Here is a 17,500-nt window from a genome sequence, read left to right on the forward strand (position 1 = left end):
TCAAACAAAGCTGAAAATTTCAGGATATGTTCAGAAAACTGTCCTGAATAACATACTAAAAGTCCCCAGACATCGCCCTTGTGCTTCAACGGAAATTCAAGATGGCGTCCAAAATGGCGGCAATTTTGGCATTTTATCATATTACCACCTAAAAACATGATAGAAATGCAAACAGGGTGTCAAAATACATGTTTTCAAGCACGAGGATTGTTTTAAAGATTACATTATGAGTTTATATGACATATGTGTCATTCGATCGATTATTATGAACAAATTCAACTACTTATAAGATTATATTTTATCATCATCGTCTTCATCACTGTCAGGAAAAACTGGTCTAGTCTCTTCATCTTCTCCATCTTCATCCAGCAGTGATGGAAATGGTGCAGCATTGTTGCAGGTCTAGCCATTGCACTTGACGCATAAGGTGGAGCAAGGTAACCCAAGCTTCCTGCAACCGCACGACGAGCCACAGCCATCTGCTTTGCAGCAGCATGATACCATGTTTAGCAGAGTGTCAGGGGCAATGGGCTGGTCTGTTTCAATGGGAATGAGATTGTTATCCTGCAGTCTCCATCCCCACTCTGGTGGCTGCAAGGGATTGCCCATCCACTCCTGAACCGTTAAGTAGGTTCTGAAGGCATGCTGCTTGGCTGCAGCACTTGTTGGGGGTAACGATGCTAGCTGAAAGGATGATGAAAGGGAGGTTCTGCTGATTGCCTTTTTGTAGGCAATATATCGTAACTTGTCCAGGGAAGCACATTTGCTGCTAGCTCCATACAACTTGAGAAGGAACCTTTCACCTGCCTTTTGCACTTCCTGATGAGTGCTCCCAGTACTGGAGAAGTTTTTCAGCAAACCATGGTGTTTCTCCTTATATACCAGGTTGAATGCTTTGCGCTTCCCCTGGCAGTACAGGGCAGACACAGTATCGCAACCAGTTATAGCATGGAGCACCATCAAATATGTACTGCAGTCGCCAATGCTATCTTGAATGTCCCGAACCCTGTACAGTGTTGTGGGGTTCTCCCGACATAGCATATACACGTCCATGTTTATGGTTGCTTGAGCCACCAGCATTACGAGTATGTCTGTGTCTGTACCAACAATAACCACAGGGTTCCCTGACTCTGCCAAAGATAGAGCGGTTGAGACTATCAGGGCATCTGCATCAGCCTTAGCTTGCTTCACCAGAATGCCCGACTCATGACGCATAATGTCACTAAGCATCTGTATCAGCCGCTCCTTGTTGTGACCATTGGCCAGAAATGCAGCCTGGGAAGTGGTGGTTTGCATGTTATGGTCAAACAAGATGTTACTGGATGTGGCTTTCTTTGCCCGCCGCTGTTGTTCAACTGCCTTTGTGGAGCTGGTGTTATAGCCATCAAATACAACAGTGTTGCCTGCTCCATAATGTTTCAAAGTATAGGAAACGTAACAATGACACACATCACTGTACTTCGATGGTTGTGGCCAGAACACCGACTGCAACAGATGACCCCCATCCACAACGTAGCGACACTTGTCGGGCATGTCCGGCTGTGCAGGGACAAACGACTTCAGGAGTGTACCTAGGGCACTCTTGTTTGTCTTCCGCATGGCGCCATCGTGAAACAGGGAAGAAGGTTGAGGGCCAAGTTCGTATGCCAGAAACTCTTCCAGGTCCGAGCTAGTCTTCAAGACACAGTTTATCTTGTTGAAGAAGAGATCAGGATTCACGACTGTGTTTTGCCCCCTGATGTTGATGCTATTATGCTTATCATTCAACGTCTTCACTTTGTCGCTGCGGTGCAGTGTGATCTCTGTGAAGCGTTTGCCGGCTATCCTAGAGGCCGCAGTAAGACCAACGTTCACTTGCATGTTGTTCACTTGCATGTTCACATCACTTCACTTCAACTTGTTCACTTTCCCCACGTAACAGCATCATCACAGTTGACCGAGACATCAGCTACAACTCCAGTCGCGATTGACACCAGACGGTCTCGTTGATAACCAGCAAATGGTGGATGCGCCTTCAACCACTGCACGAAAACACCATGATCCGTGTTGAATTTTTCTTTGGTGGATGAACGGAGATCCTTATGTTGTTCCGAGTTAGTTGTGTGTACACCAGTGAACTCCTCCAGATCATCACAGACAGGGACACATTGAGGTAAAGCATGAACCCATTTTGCCAAGGTATTGTCGGTAATACCTCGACCATGGGTCATTCCCCCACTCATTTTCAGCATCCTCATCAAGAACTGCTCGATTGTTTGATCAGAGAAATTCCCAGCCCAGAATTCATTAGCTCGGCGGATTGCGAAGTAACCTTTGTCAGTGAACAAACTATACTCATCAGGTGGCATGACTTTGTTGATGGATTCCATCTGCTGGAGGTAGAGTCTGGCAGATTTGGCATAAGGAAGATGACCAGCTGCGTGGAAATGTGGAATCATCTTCCTTACACTGTGAAGGTGGAGCTTCCAATCACCTGTCCTCTCAGCTCTGACAAAGTTCAGCATCAGGATAACCTGATGGACGTATTGCACCCATAGCTTGCCAGTTCTACTATGGCTAGCTGCTTGGTCAAGCTGTTGTGACAGTAGTTGGTGGAACTGCGTAACAATTTCGTCCTCTTCTACATTAGCGGTGCCTACATCTTGGTGAATAGTGTTGTCGTGCACACAGGCCAGGTGTTCTCTGTCAGTCTGGTTTAACGAGTCAGACTTCTCCAGCAGGACACTTATGAGAGCTAACAAGGAGAGAATGTGAGCCCGCACTGCTCGAGAGTAAGCATGGCCAGTCAGCATGTGTACCACAGACCCATTGGCATACACTCTTCCCCACAGTTCCGCTAACCCACTCCCTGACATGATATGGCCTATACTACCAAGATATGACATCAGAAGATGAAATCCACCAAGTCGAACAATCACTCTGTCCAAGTCGTTGGAAGCAGCAACTATTTCTGAAGCCTTCTGGAACAAAGGCTGATCAAAAGTTACAGGACAGATTTTCAGATCATGTTTTTCACTTTGTTCTTGGGCAAAACACAGTGCAGAGTAGATGGTGCTGGGGTTACTAGGATCAAGATTGATGAAGGGGAGAGTTTCAATTCTGGAGGTATGAAACTCGACATTCCTCACAACAGTTTTCATGAATCCACTCCAAGGAACTCGAGATGATAGGTTCAACACATACCCAAGCATCCAAACCAAATCAAAAGCTGTCGCTTGAAGAATTTGACTGTCAGAAATGTTCAGAGACTCAACTGTTACACACTGAAGCCCAGGAACTGGCGGTTTGCTGTAAGTCTTGATGGGGATTTGCGCAAATGTACCTAATAGCTCTGTTGATGGTGCTTTCGCTGTGCGCTTGATGGGCGACTTATCCACTGTTCCGTAAGGAGTTACACATGCTATTCCACCCATAGCATGAAATGTGTTGTGACCGGTCAGCGTAGCTACGTTGAAGTCCGCATTGTCAAACACAAATTGCGTAAAACCATTCAAGCCATAGGAATGTTCGCAAGTGGGTATTAGACTATTCTCAAAGCGTTGCACTTCCTTGTAATCGTCAGCAAAGGTGATACTGCTCAGGATATCTATTAGCTCATGTGAGGCGTAGTTGCGATGTATGTACAATGCAATGGCAAGTAGCAATGGTGAGCTAAATGACCTCGGCCTGCAGGTTGAAATGATGGAATGGGCTATGGCCGTGCACCGTCTGTTTACAACTCTAGACTGTTTATCCTTCGGATCTAGCAATTTTTGCAAGAAACGCTTTAGTGAGTCAGGAATCAAGGTGTTGCCATTCTCAGTGTCTTTCATTGTGGGGTATTCAGTGAGATCATAAATTGATAAGCGAATATCATCAAGAATAATTGATGCAGCCATTTCAATTATTCGATCATTTTCGTTATAATTCCCAGTTGTTCTGTCGGTCACCCACTTTTCACGAAGGATCCGGTGCGCAGAGTCACGAAAACTGACAATGCTTGTCATTCCAGGGATACTTGTGATGATGATGTCCTCACCATAACGTTCGTTCAGCTTCTGTTTGAAGTATTTGATGGAATACCCTTCTTCACCTTGAAGAAACGTTTCCATATGTTCCATGAGCACCGAAATAGAAAACTGACATTCATCATTCTCATCTATAAATGAACAGAGTGTATTGAAGGCATAATCTCTTACAGCGTCAGCTGGTTTGCCAACGGATTGTGTTTTCTCAGTATTAGTAAAGAACTCAACACCACAGGCTCTATGGTATTTGGCCTCAGCTGCTACCAAATCTATGACAGCATCTATTCTCTTGGCAACTTTGTTGCCCCACTCATCGCATCTTTCTCTTGCGCGTTTCGAAACACTGTCCTTATATTCAATGGTCTGAACATTGCTGAAGGGTTTCCTTCGTTTGAGTGCGATTTTGCTACTTGCTTCTATCACCTCAGCACAATATAAGCAGTCACTTACCATATTAAAGACGTTGGTTCTGGATCTTAATGTGGCTGGTGCAACATCATCCTCAGATGGTTCCCCACTAGCCTTTCTCTTCGCTGCCTTAATGCTGGTTTCGTGGGTGTACCCTTTGCGACAAGCAGCGTGCACTTGCAGAGGGTCTGCCGACTGAAACAGGTCGTGGAGTCCATCTTGTCTTTTCAAACTTGCTTCCACCAGAGTCCTGCGCCCCCTCTCCAACACAGACGTAACTACTTCCCAAATTTTCTTGACATATTACACACGACGCCATCTGTGAAAGACAAACAAATGTAGAGTTAGTAAAGTCAAAGGAAAGTTAATGCTTGAAAATGTATACAGACAAATATGTATGCAGAAACATGATACTAGGAATCTTTCTCTTGCTCGTTTCGAAACACTGTCCTTATATTCAATGGTCTGAACATTGCTGAAGGGTTTCCTTCATTTGAGTGCGATTTTGCTACTAGTTTCTATCATAGCGGATATATCATATATTTCTTTTTTAGATTGTCCTTGGCACAAGCAACACAATTCAAGCAAGGTCAAGCGCATAACGTCTTAGTGGAGACACAATGTGCCAAAAATCATAAACTTACCAGTAGTATGTTCTTGAGTACTTTAGATACAGTTTGTTCATTTCTCTATCACAATCAAATACATTGATTTGTGATGATGATGCTAAAAGTGACAACACAGTGACGTGAGACTACTACTGAGAAGTCAGGTCATCTAGCGTGACATCATTCGCCTATGACGTCATTCGCCTATGACGTCACAATACCATCGCGTCGCCCAGTGGGAATAAGACATATTATGAAATAAACCTAGTATAAACCTATAATAGAATAAACCTAGGTCCTAAGAGCCTAGATAATATGTTTCAGAGTTATGGCCGTTTTTGGCCAACAATGACCTTGATAAATATAATTTGACCTTGAAAATGACACATATAAATCCTATAAACTCATAATGTAATCTTTGAAACAATCCTCGTGCTTGAAAACATGTATTTTGACACCCTGTTTGCATTTCTATCATGTTTTTAGGTGGTAATATGATAAAATGCCAAAATTGCCGCCATTTTGGACGCCATCTTGAATTTCCGCTGAAGCACAAGGGGGGTGTCTGGGGACTTTTAGTATGTTATTCAGGACAGTTTTCTGAACATATCCTGAAATTTTCAGCTTTGTTTGAATTTGTCCCGGGTTTCACCTTATTTGGTGCAAATGCTCTTGGACTAATGGTGATGCTGCACACTTCAACAACAAAGAGCAAACCAAACTAAATGTCTGAGGTTTAAATAAGACAGGTTCCTCCAAGATCCTCTCTGACGATGTACTAATCATTTGCACATGAGCTGGTGCACCTGATTCTAATTTTAGGTATTTGAAGTAGTGATAAATGTCGGGGTGTCCTTACTTTTTCCACATGCGAAATTTGCATTTATGTTTCTTTAAATTATACAATGGACTACAAAATGTAAATGTTTCATGATATTTGTCATATTATATCACCTTTATCTATCAATATTGTTGAAATGAAGATCAAATAGCTGTATGTTGAAATATGTTCAAAAAGTCAAAACTTTACATGGGGTGTACTTACTTTTTCACGTGACTGCATATATATATTCTCCCGACCCCGCCGAAGAGTATTACATATATATTATATATATATATATATATTGTTGCGGATTCCGGGTTCGTCGGCGTACTAAGGGGGGGTTTATTCCCCGTTTCCCCACGAACTCCGGTTCCACTGAGGCCGCCGACCGCGAGCGACTAAACTCGTGATTTACGGATTGCAAAGCAATTCCGATCGCCAACCTCCCAGCCACGCGCCGAAGAGTCTGCTGGTCAAATATTCCCAAATACCTTCAAGACACACAACCGGAGAAACCGGGGATCGAAGCCTCGCTTCCACACTTTATCGGGTGGCGAGCGTATTTGCACATTGTGGAAAGCGGCATAACCTAACGTGATTCATGGACCTGAATCAAGCCAAATTTGGTCTAGGATGATGCTAGGCCAATGGAGAAAAGACGTGCCCGAACAGGTTGGAATGTAACAACGAAATGTACAGCCTTTTATTTAGAAGGCACAGAGAAACCGACAAAGATGCAGCTTATCAATTCTTACCGACTAATAAACCCGACTTGGCGCCTTCACACTCACCCACTCGCACACTAGCACAGGGAAAGACACACCGGTTATTGGCGTACCGATGTATGTGCTGGGATTGCCTCAAAGGTGGCCGCGGCTGAGCGCAGTTCAATCCTCAATGTGAAGCCTGGATAAGGTAATGTCCGATGAACTTCAACGCAGGCAGACGAGCTTCGGCTCAGGTGAGTCGTGGAAGAAGCCAACGCTTGCAGGTCAGCCGGATGGCGCAAGAGATCGGCGAAGAGCGATGGGTGTCGGGCCTCGACGCTAAAAACAAGAGGATCCGTGAAGCACAAAAGAAGAGTAGTGTCCTCGGCGAAGCCCAAAAGCAAGATGCAAGACACGTGTCGTGGACAACAACAACAACAACAACAACATGCATTTTAAGGCCATTTTCCCTGCTAGAGCGGGGGTTACCCTTGCGGTCCCCATGACAATGTTCTCCATTTTGCCCTATTTTCTGCATCTCTCCTTGTTAACCCCCTTGCCCGCATTACTTCTTCCACTATCTTTAGCCAAGTCTTTCTCAGTCTTCCCCGTCCTCTACTTCCTTCTACATTCATTTCCATCACTCTTTTCAACCAGTCACTTTCATCCTTCCTCAACACATGACCAAACCACCTCAACCTGTTCCTCTTCACAGCATCAATCACAGGCTCTATTCCCATCATCTTTCACAATTCATCATTTGTCTTCCTCTCTCTCAACGATACTCCGCACATCCACCGAACCATTCGCATTTCCACCCTTTCCAGCCTTCGTTGCTGCTCTACATTCATGACCAATGTCTCGGTCCCATAAATCATAACACTTCTCACACATGCAGCATACACCTTTCCCTTCAGCTTCAATGACACGCCCCTCCTCATCAGCACGCCACTCAGTTCCCGAAACTTCTTCCATGCACATCTCACTCAAGCAACCGTTGCCGAGTCTGATCCACCTTCTCCATTCAGCATGTCTCCGAGGCAGCAAAATGTTTTCACACCTTCCAGCTTCACGCCGTCTCCAAGATCCAACTCAACATTTCCTCCATATGCAGCTCCCTCTGTGCACACCTTACATTTGAATGTAGCTGCCACACTGGTTAATGACCCTCTCAGACCACTACATTTTTGATGAACCTACTCAGCGCACATTGTACATTGAATGAAGTTCACTCCGACACCCTTCCTGCACACAGCACATGGCCACTTCCCAGTCCTTTCCACCTCACCACATGCTTTACCACTTGCCATCACCTTCGTCTTTCCTATATTCACCTTCAGACCTTTTGTCTCCATACATTCCTTCCACTTGTTCAGCTTTTCCTTCAGTCCATCCATACTTTCCGCAATCAACACCAGATCATCTGCATACAACAACTCCCATGGTAAACCCTCCTTTACGTTCTGAGCCAGCACCTCCATCACAGCTCCAAATAGTAGTGGACTTAGTACCGACCCCTGATGCACTCCCACCTTCACCTCAAACTCACCACTGTTCCCGTCCTTCGTCCTTACAGCTGTGCGTGCTCTTTTGTACATTGCCATCACAACTCTGATCAACCATTCCTCCACTTCTAACTTCCTCAATGCCCATGTCAATACTTCGTGTGGAACCCTATCGAATGCTTTCTCCAGATCAACAAACCCAAGAAACAACTTCTTCCTCTTCTCCATGTACTTCTCCTGCAACTGCCTCACAATAAAGAGCGTGTCTGTCGTTCCTCTTCCTGGCATAAATCCAAACTGCATTTCGTGGATCTTCACCTTCTTCCTTATCCTCCTCTCCAACACCCTTTCCAATACCTTCATTCCATGCTCCAATAACTTTATCGCTCGGTACAAGCCACACTCCAGAGGGTCACCTTTCCCCTTGTATAGAGGGACGGGGGTACTCAGAAGAAGTCGTGGGAGAAGCGAAAAAGCAAGAGATGTCGTCGACGAAGCGAAATTCAAGAGGGTCGTGTTGTGGGCGCAGCCAAAAAGCAAGAGAGTGAATATACGATGGGCGGGGTTTTTATCACACCCGCCCACGCCTTTCAAATGTTCCACAGCCTCCCATTGGCTGAAGTTTGTCGCATGCCGGGGACATGTTCCCGCCTCCTCATTGGTCACGTGGGCTTCACTTTTGGCCACGCTTTCCTGCTCAATAGTAATGGCTTCCCTTCACACTTAACCACACGAAGGTTTGAAATCCTGCCTACTCAACGCATATTTGGTCTCTATTACTACACAATGTGAAAGGGCTAATCTTTACATTCAATAAGAAATAACTAACTACTGCAGGCTACATGTTGTCATGCAATTAACTATAGGGGGTTTGCCTTTATGGCAAAACCGCAACAATATATATATATATATATATATATATATATATATATATATATATATATATATATATATATATATATACATATATATATATATATATATATATATATATACAGTGAAACCTTGACTTACGAGTTTAATTCGTTCTGTGACCGAGCTCGTAACTCAATTTGCTCGTTTCTCAAATTAAATTTCCCCATTAAAATGCATTGAAATGCTATTAATCCGTTCCAGCCCGCCAAAAACCACACCAATTTTTTTTTAAATATACAGTATATATAAAAATATCTCGCGCTTTATATTTCACCTGTATGCAGCATACAAGTTGGTTGGATGGCCTGGACTGGAGGTACGCACACTTGACTCTAAACTGTCCAGCCTGGGTTTGAATCCCGACCCAGCTATAACCTGTCATGTCGGTGTTTCACAGGCAGGGTGATTCATCAATGTGTGTACCGCTAAACTGGGCGCCCCGTTTGCGTCCCATTAGTTGATGGATGTTGAGGATCTCACCGTGTCTTCCACAAAGAGAAGGCGAGCTATCGCCGGCACTCTGAACAAGTTGTAGCCTGGCATGCTCTTCTCCTCTGCCGTTATATACGTCCTCCTCGGCATCTTTTTCCAGAAGAGCCCTGTCTCGTCACAGTTGAAGATTTGCTGGGGGATGTATCGTTCGGCTTCTATCAGTTCGGGAAAAAGTTATAATAAAATCTTCAGCTGCCTTCACATCCGCCTCACCAAGTCGACAACACGCACACCTCGCTCATGTTTTTCGACGATTGCGTGTTTTATATCCAAGCACATCATCCTCTTCTTCTTCTCAGTACTGCCCTTGGCACTCAATTTCTTAGGACCCATGGTTAAAACTAAGAAATTTTCCAAAATAACCAAAATGCGAAAACAAAGCAGCAGCGATATACGGCAGAGATGCTTGCACGGCAAGATAACCACGTGACCGGAACCCACTTGGTGGCGGGTGGCGTAAGCTCGTAACTCAGATCTCGGCTCGCATCTCAAAGCAATAAACCGCCCGAGCGACGGCTCGTATCTCGGAAAACTCGTAAGTTGGTGCACTCGTAAGTCAAGGTTTCAATATATATATATATATATATATATATATATATATATATATATATATATATATATATATATATATATATATATATATATACAGACTTGGCATTTAATATGGAATTTTTTTTTTTCTTGACTTGGGTTTACTTTCTGAACTCAGTATATCAATCTGGTGAGTTTTTTTTACCCTTCGGTGATGTCTTTGTTGAAAGAACCATGTCACTGAATGTCTTTCGCAGCAAGAAGTCAATAACAGGATTATATCACAGGTGGCGTGACAAAATGTAAGGACAGGTACATTTGATGATTGGCTTCACAATCGGGTATACAAGGGTTGTTGCGTTCTCTATTAGTGGAAAACAACTGCTGCACGTCTACAAAAGTTATTTCCGCTTCCTCTGGAGATGGTCCCTCAACTTGACAATTCTGTTTGCCATGGAGTGGTGGCTTTACGAAATTCTGGCATGAAACAGCGTGCTATTGCTCGGCAGTGTGGCATCACTCAAGGTCAGGTGTCAAAGATCCTGAAACGAAATGCTCAGAGGGGTGTCCCTACTCCAATACCGAGGCCAGGACGTCCACGCAGAACCACAAGGAGAGATGATCGCCAGCTGCACCGGTTAGTCTGCAATGGCCGTACCAAGTCAGCTAATCGGCGTAGGGCTGAGTGGCATCAACTGACAAATGTGCCTGTATCCAGAAGGCTAGTCAACCAACGACTGGTTCAAGCAGGCTATCGTGCCAGGCGTCCCCTGAGAAAGCCACGCCTGACCAGACAACACAGCCAGCGCCGATTGCAGTGGGCCAGAGAGCACCGTCAATGGCAGCCAGGACACTGGAATCACGTGACCTTCAGTGACGAGTCTAGATTTCTGGTCTATCGTAAAGATGGCCGCGTCCGAGTGCACAGACAAGTGCATGAAGCCCACAACGAAGATTTTATAGTGCCAAGAGTCCAAGCTGGAGGTGGTGCGGTGACCGTTTGGGCTGCTTTTCATGCAGGGGGCAAAACTGACCTGGTTGTTCTGAATGGAAACCTGAACCAGTTCAAGTACAGGGTCATTCTGGAAGGAACATTGCTTCCATTTGCTCGTGCAGCCTTTCGAGGAAACTTTGTCTTCCAAGATGACAATGCACGGCCTCATCATGCTCGCATGATCCAACACTTTCTTGCTGAACGTGGTGTAGAACATATGGAGTGGCCTGCCATGTCCCCAGATATGAATCCGATAAAGAACTTGTGGGCAGAATTAACGCATCAAATCGACAACTTGGACCAGCAGCCGACCTCTGTGCGTGAATTGCTGCAGACTATTGTCACTGCATGGCAAGCGATTCCTGTCCAAACCTTGGCAAATCTCGTGAACAGCATGCCTCAACGTGTACGTGCTCTCCTGAATGCTCGTGGGGGTTACACGAAGTACTGAACTGTAATTTTACTGTCCGTAATCCCAGTCATAATTTAGCTTTTGTTTTTGTTGAATTTTTTTTTGGCTAATGTGCAAAATAAAGAGATACTTCTGGAAAACGTACAGAAGTTTAACACAGTACTGTCCGTGAATTGAGTTCGATATCAGTTTACATCACTTTTGAGGATCAATTTATTTGCTTCGAAATGTCAAATGTGGTTTTTTGTTTCTTTTAAACGTCACATTAACAAAATCTAGAATAATTTCAACATAATTCCAATGAACTTTTGGTTCCAAGTCATCTTGAAAAGTAAGTTCACCCCCACAAAAAAAAATATTCCATATTAAATGCCAAGTCTGTATGTATACTCCAGAGGGTCATTCCATTTAAATTCCATTTAAAGAGGTGTAAAGGCATATAAATAACTTACGGGTGCTACCGCCATTTTCCGCAGTGTCTATTACACCACACAATCTAACGCGTTACATTAGCTCGTTGTGCCTATTGCTTCGGTCCAAGTTTCCTGGTTGGAACGACTTTCAATTTTGTTTGACTGCAAGGCAGGCAGGCAGGCTGCCTAAAAAAAATCACACAAAAATCTCAGATAGTAAAGAAAATTGTCTCACTCCTCTCTGCGCATGCAGTCATGGCCAAAAATATTGGCACCCTTGCACATTTTTCAAATAACTCACAATTTTCTCCAAAGATAAGATGAAATTGACAAAAGTATTTGGTCTCCACAATTCTTTATTTCACTGTTAATATTACAGAAACTTTGTTTTTGATTCAGAACTTAATATATCCTTTTAAATCAGAAGATAAAAATAAATGGCATTGACAAAATTATTGACACCCAAGACTTAATATTTGGTAGCACAGCCTTTGGACAAAATAACTGCAGTCAGGCACTTCCTGTAGCCATGAATGAGCTTCCTAACATCTTCTAATGGCAGTTTGGCCCGCTCTTCTTGTGCAAACTGCTCCAGTTCTCCTAGATTTGAAGGGTGCCCTCTCCCAACTGCTGTTTTCAGATCTCCCCACAGGTGTTCAATGGGATTTAGTTCAATGGGATTTAGATCTGGACTCATTGCTGGCCACTTCAGAACAGTCCAGCATTTTGTCTTGAATCATTCCTGGGTGCTTTTGAAGTGTGTTTGGGGTCGTTGTCCTGCTACAAGACCCATGACCTTCGACGGAGACCCAGCTTTCTGACACTGGGTTGAACATTGCACTCCAAAATGCCTTGGTAATCTGATTTCATGATGCAATGCAGACATTCAAGGCACCCAGTGCCAGAGGCAACACAGCAACCCCAAACCATCAGTGAACCTCCTCCATGTTTGACTGCTGGTGTTCTTTTCTTTGAAGGCTTCATTTTGTTTTCTGTAGTCACAGAGATGATGTACTTTTCCAAAAAGCTCTAATTTGGTCTCATCTGTCCACAGGACATTCTCCCAGAAGGATTTTGGCTTGTTCAGGTGTGTTTTGGCAAACTCCAGTTGGGCTTTCTCAGCAGTGGAGTCCTGGGTCTTCCACTATAGAAACCCCTTTCATTGAGTTGGTGACGAATGGTGTGAGTTGAAACTGTCGTACCTTGTGTCTGAAGGTCAGCTTGAATCTGTTTGGCAGTTGATCGAGGTGCTTTCTCCACCATTCGAACAATCCTTCGCTGCAATCCTCAATCAAATCTTGTCTGTGGTCACATCCAGGGAGGTTGGCTACAGTGCATTGGGCCTTAAACTTTCTGATAACATTGTGTACGGTAGACACAGGAACATCAAGGTGTCTGGAGATGGACTTGTAGCATTGAGATTGTCCATGCTTGGCCACACTCTTGTGTCTGACCTGCTCAGACAATTCTCTGGTTTTCTTTCTGTTCTCCATGCTCATTGCGGTACACACAGTGACACAAAACAGCAGAACGAATCCTTTTCTCTCTTCAAACTGGTTGAATGAGTGATTTTAATATTGCAGGCACCTGCAACCCACCATAGGTCAGTTCATTTCCAAAGTAAAGGAGAATCATCTGCTTGAAATCTAATTATTTCTAACAACTTCTAAAAGGTGCCAATAATAGTCAGGCCATTTTAGGATTTCTGTGTGGAATAAGCTAAGATTTAGGAATTTTTTCAGCTTTTTTGTTTTGTTCCACTGCAATCCAAAGAAATACATACCGTATGTGAATACCAAAATATTTTTTAATTTCAACAATTTTCTGGAAGAAATGGTGCATTATTTGAAAAAAGCACATGGGTGCCAATATTTTTGGCCACGACTGTATGCATCCAGAACGAATTCTTTGCCAAGGTACGGTAAAACAAGAGACTTGTCTTCCTATTCATGTTCCCTTTGTGTTCAAAATATAACATTCAATTTAAAGAAGTTGTAGCTTGATCATATGATGATCATAAACCGATAAGACACTCGGACAGACAGATGGACGGACAGACATGAGCCAATTACTTAACATGCGCGGGATAACAATGATTAGCTCTTTCACGAGCCTCGATTCAGTGTACAAAACAAAACAAAACAAAAAAAAAAAACTACAACAGTGTTGTCACATATGATATATCAAATTGGTATTAATACAATTAGACAATAAAACTTCGGATAAACAGACAATAATCACAATTGACCTGCATCCTCTGTTCTTAACGATATCCTTTGAGAGATATATAATCTTTGGTGTTCTTGGGCCCACGCTATCAGCTACAGCCTGTACTGGCTGGCAAAATTATCTCCAAGCTGGTCTCCAAATCTGACTGCCATTTTAAAATTATCTGCAGGGCCAAGTTCTTTATTTGCTGTCCTCAGCTTATAGTGGTGTGCAAAATTTCCATCCAGAGTGTCATGGAATACGGCTTGACACTGTTGGTAGATCGACACTCCCATTTTGACATGCTAAATGCCTTGGAATATAAGGCCCTCCATATCATTGGACTCATGTCGAAACGGTCGAAGTCTAAACACAAGGTGCCTCAAAAGGTCTAAAGGATGTAGTTGAAGATCTAAAGGGTGTAATTTAAGGTCTAACGGTTCGGAATTGGCTCTTAAAAGGTCCTGCGAAAATAAACAAAAGTTTGTTTTAAAATAAACAAGAACTGCCACTTTAAACTAGAACTTTAATATATATATATATATATATATATATATATATATATATATATATATATATATATATATATATATATATTTATGTAAAAATATATATATCAAAAATAAAATTCTCTGCAATTGCAAACATTAATGGCACACCTCAAAATAAGTCATAATCATAATGAATAAGTTCATGAAAACCACAGGAAACAAATCAAGGTTTTTCAATATATATTACCTTCATGGCAAATATGCAAGCCACAAGGTTTTAAGGGCCACACAAAGAAGTGAAGAAACCACACAATGAATTGAGAACCATACAATAAAACTCGTGATTATTATCAATTTTAACCTTTGAAATAAGAACATTCAAACCATAGCATTCTGAAAAATAACAATATAGACTGTCCGAAGTAGTCAAAAAATGTTTCCAATAAACTTCCTCACACCTCAGTGAAAAAAAGGGTTCTCTCCTTTATTGAAAACGTAATTACAGAGCTCAGTTGGGCCACAGGTCAGGAGGCAATCTGAATTTAGAGAGGAGTATGAATAATATCGTTCAAGTTCCAGTTGTGAGGCACCTTCTGCCCTTCATCTCCAGTCCAATCTGAGTTCCATCCCTTGTTCTGCTCAAGAAGTAGACAGAGAAGCCGCTTCTATTTTCCTAACCTTGCGCAGCCCAACCACCCCCTACGGGGCGTCCTTGCCAGCTGACATGCCCCTGCTGCTGACACTTCCCAGTTTTCATGTTCTGCCTTTGGGTCATTACAAATGATACCAACAAAACACCCCCTTGTGAGATGACTGCAAACTTCTTCAAACAAATATGCACACTCTCAACCCAACACAATCCACAGGCAACTTGCATACTAAACTAGAATTAATTTTTTTTTTAAAAAGTGATTATGTGAAGCACATTTATACATCTTTAGTTATTCCATTCAATTCAGTGCAGGACTTGTTAATTTTAAAAGCAGATCATTACAAAGCTCCGCAAGCAGAAGAAAACACCTTGCTTGCATATTGATGTCTTGCATCTGCTTCTTTACACAGCAGAGTGCCTGTAGGTCATCCAACCTTAATCCCACCTTCCCTCCCTGAGCAATCCTCTCGCTTTATTGGGGGCGCCCCGCCAGGCTGTGGGCCATGCGCTACATGCCTTGAAAACGGTGACGGCAATATTGAGGAAGAGCCATTCTATCGTACAAACATGACCGGGAGCAACCCCTACAGCAAAGCTATCTGCGCAATTCTGTGTGCTCACGGTTTGATGTCGACTACATCTGGCTCAAAAGGCGAGTGTCCCGCCACATTGGCCCATCAGTGTGCAAGGCCCAATCATGTGGAAGAGGACACAGAAGAAGAATCAGCAAGGACGACCTTGTCATGTTGATGGATTATGTCACAATAAGGTAATTCTATAGAATCAAAATGTAGGACAAAAATCAAGAGTGGAAGATTATTCAATGCCAAAAACCTTTGGAAAGCAGCTCTGCACAATGAAAGTTCATGGATATCTTTAACATCATACAATCACAGACACTTTTCTTGCAGAACATTCAACTAGCAAATTGGATCAATGAACAATGGACACTAATGTTTCATGCTCAATTAATTGCTCGCTTCGTAACTCATTGCACATTTTACAAAAATCGACCACAAAAAGCATCCCAACTTTGAAAAAGCGTTTAACTCCCCAAAAACCTAGAAAAGAATACAAAAAGGTATAGAATGTTCAGTTTCTTACAAAAAAAAAATCAGCTTGTTTATAACAGATAATGCAGATGCAAACACTTGCAAAACCACACACACACACAACGTTAAAACGATAGAGCGGTTCAAATAAGTGGGTATTTGTGATTCAAGTTATCATTACCTTGGATCATACTTTCAATTTGACATAACTCATGTAAACTTGTGCTGCAACGTTATGGTAGGGTGGTTTTAAAAAGCAACACCAACATCACCGGTACTCAGACTGGAACAATGCAAATTCGAATGGACTAAAATATAAATAAAAACTCTAAACATCCTTTCTGTCACAGCAAGAAACACCTTGAAAGCAAGCAGGAGAGGAGGAAAGAGGAAAGGTAGATGGTGAAAGAAAAATGTATGTGATGCAGTTGCTCAATAGCAGTCACCTTTACTTAAAGCAATGTCAAGTAAAATCATCTTGATCACACTGTCACTCACCATCATAATTACCCTCGCCAGAGGAGAGGGTATTGCATTTGGGTCCGTTTGTTTGTCTGTCTGTTTGTCTACACAACATGAGTATGTGTATTAATTACATAAGATCCTTTAGAACCCAAAGACTTTAAGACCCCAAAGACCCTTTAAGTCCCATTAAGACCATGAACACCATTTAAGACCCCCAACACTCTTAAAACCCCCAAGACCCTACAGAACCCTAACACCCTTTAGGATACGTATAACCCTCTAGAGCAGTAAAAACCTTTAAGATCCCCTAAGACCCTTAATATCTATAAGACCTTTTAGACCCCTAATACCATCGAGAACCCAAACACCCTTTAAGAACCCTAAGACCCTTTCAAACCCTAATAAGACCACTAACACCCTTTAAGACCCTCGAGAACTCTAACATCCTGTAAGACCATGAAGACGTCTATGAGCCTTTAAGATCCTAATGACCCTCCAGACCTCTAAGACCCTGTAAGATTCCCAAGACCCCTAAGATCCTGAAGACCCTTTAAGACCTTTTACACCCCTTTAGACCCTTTAGACCCCTAATAACCTTTAAGAAGGTTCAGAAACTTAAGACCTTTTAGACACTTAAGATCCTTTAGACCTCATTACACCCTTTAGAACTCTTAAACCTCTAAGATACTTTAGATCCTCAAAGACACTCTAGAACTCCGAAGACCCTGAGACTCCTTTCTACCCTTTAGACATACAGACCTTTCAGACCTTTTAATACCCTGTAGATTCCTTTGACCTTGAGCAGCTTTTTAGACCT

General features: G+C 42.8%; 1 protein-coding gene across 9 annotated transcripts in view; it reads left to right on the top strand.

The window, feature by feature from the left end:
• TEX10 (testis expressed 10) overlaps positions 1–17,500 on the top strand; it is a 289,903-nt gene that overhangs the window by 230,296 nt on the left and 42,107 nt on the right. The window lies entirely within an intron of this gene.

This window comes from Myxine glutinosa, chromosome 7 (genome assembly GCF_964187855.1).
Source record: "Myxine glutinosa chromosome 7, kmMyxGlut1.1, whole genome shotgun sequence".
Lineage (NCBI taxonomy): Eukaryota > Metazoa > Chordata > Myxini > Myxiniformes > Myxinidae > Myxine > Myxine glutinosa.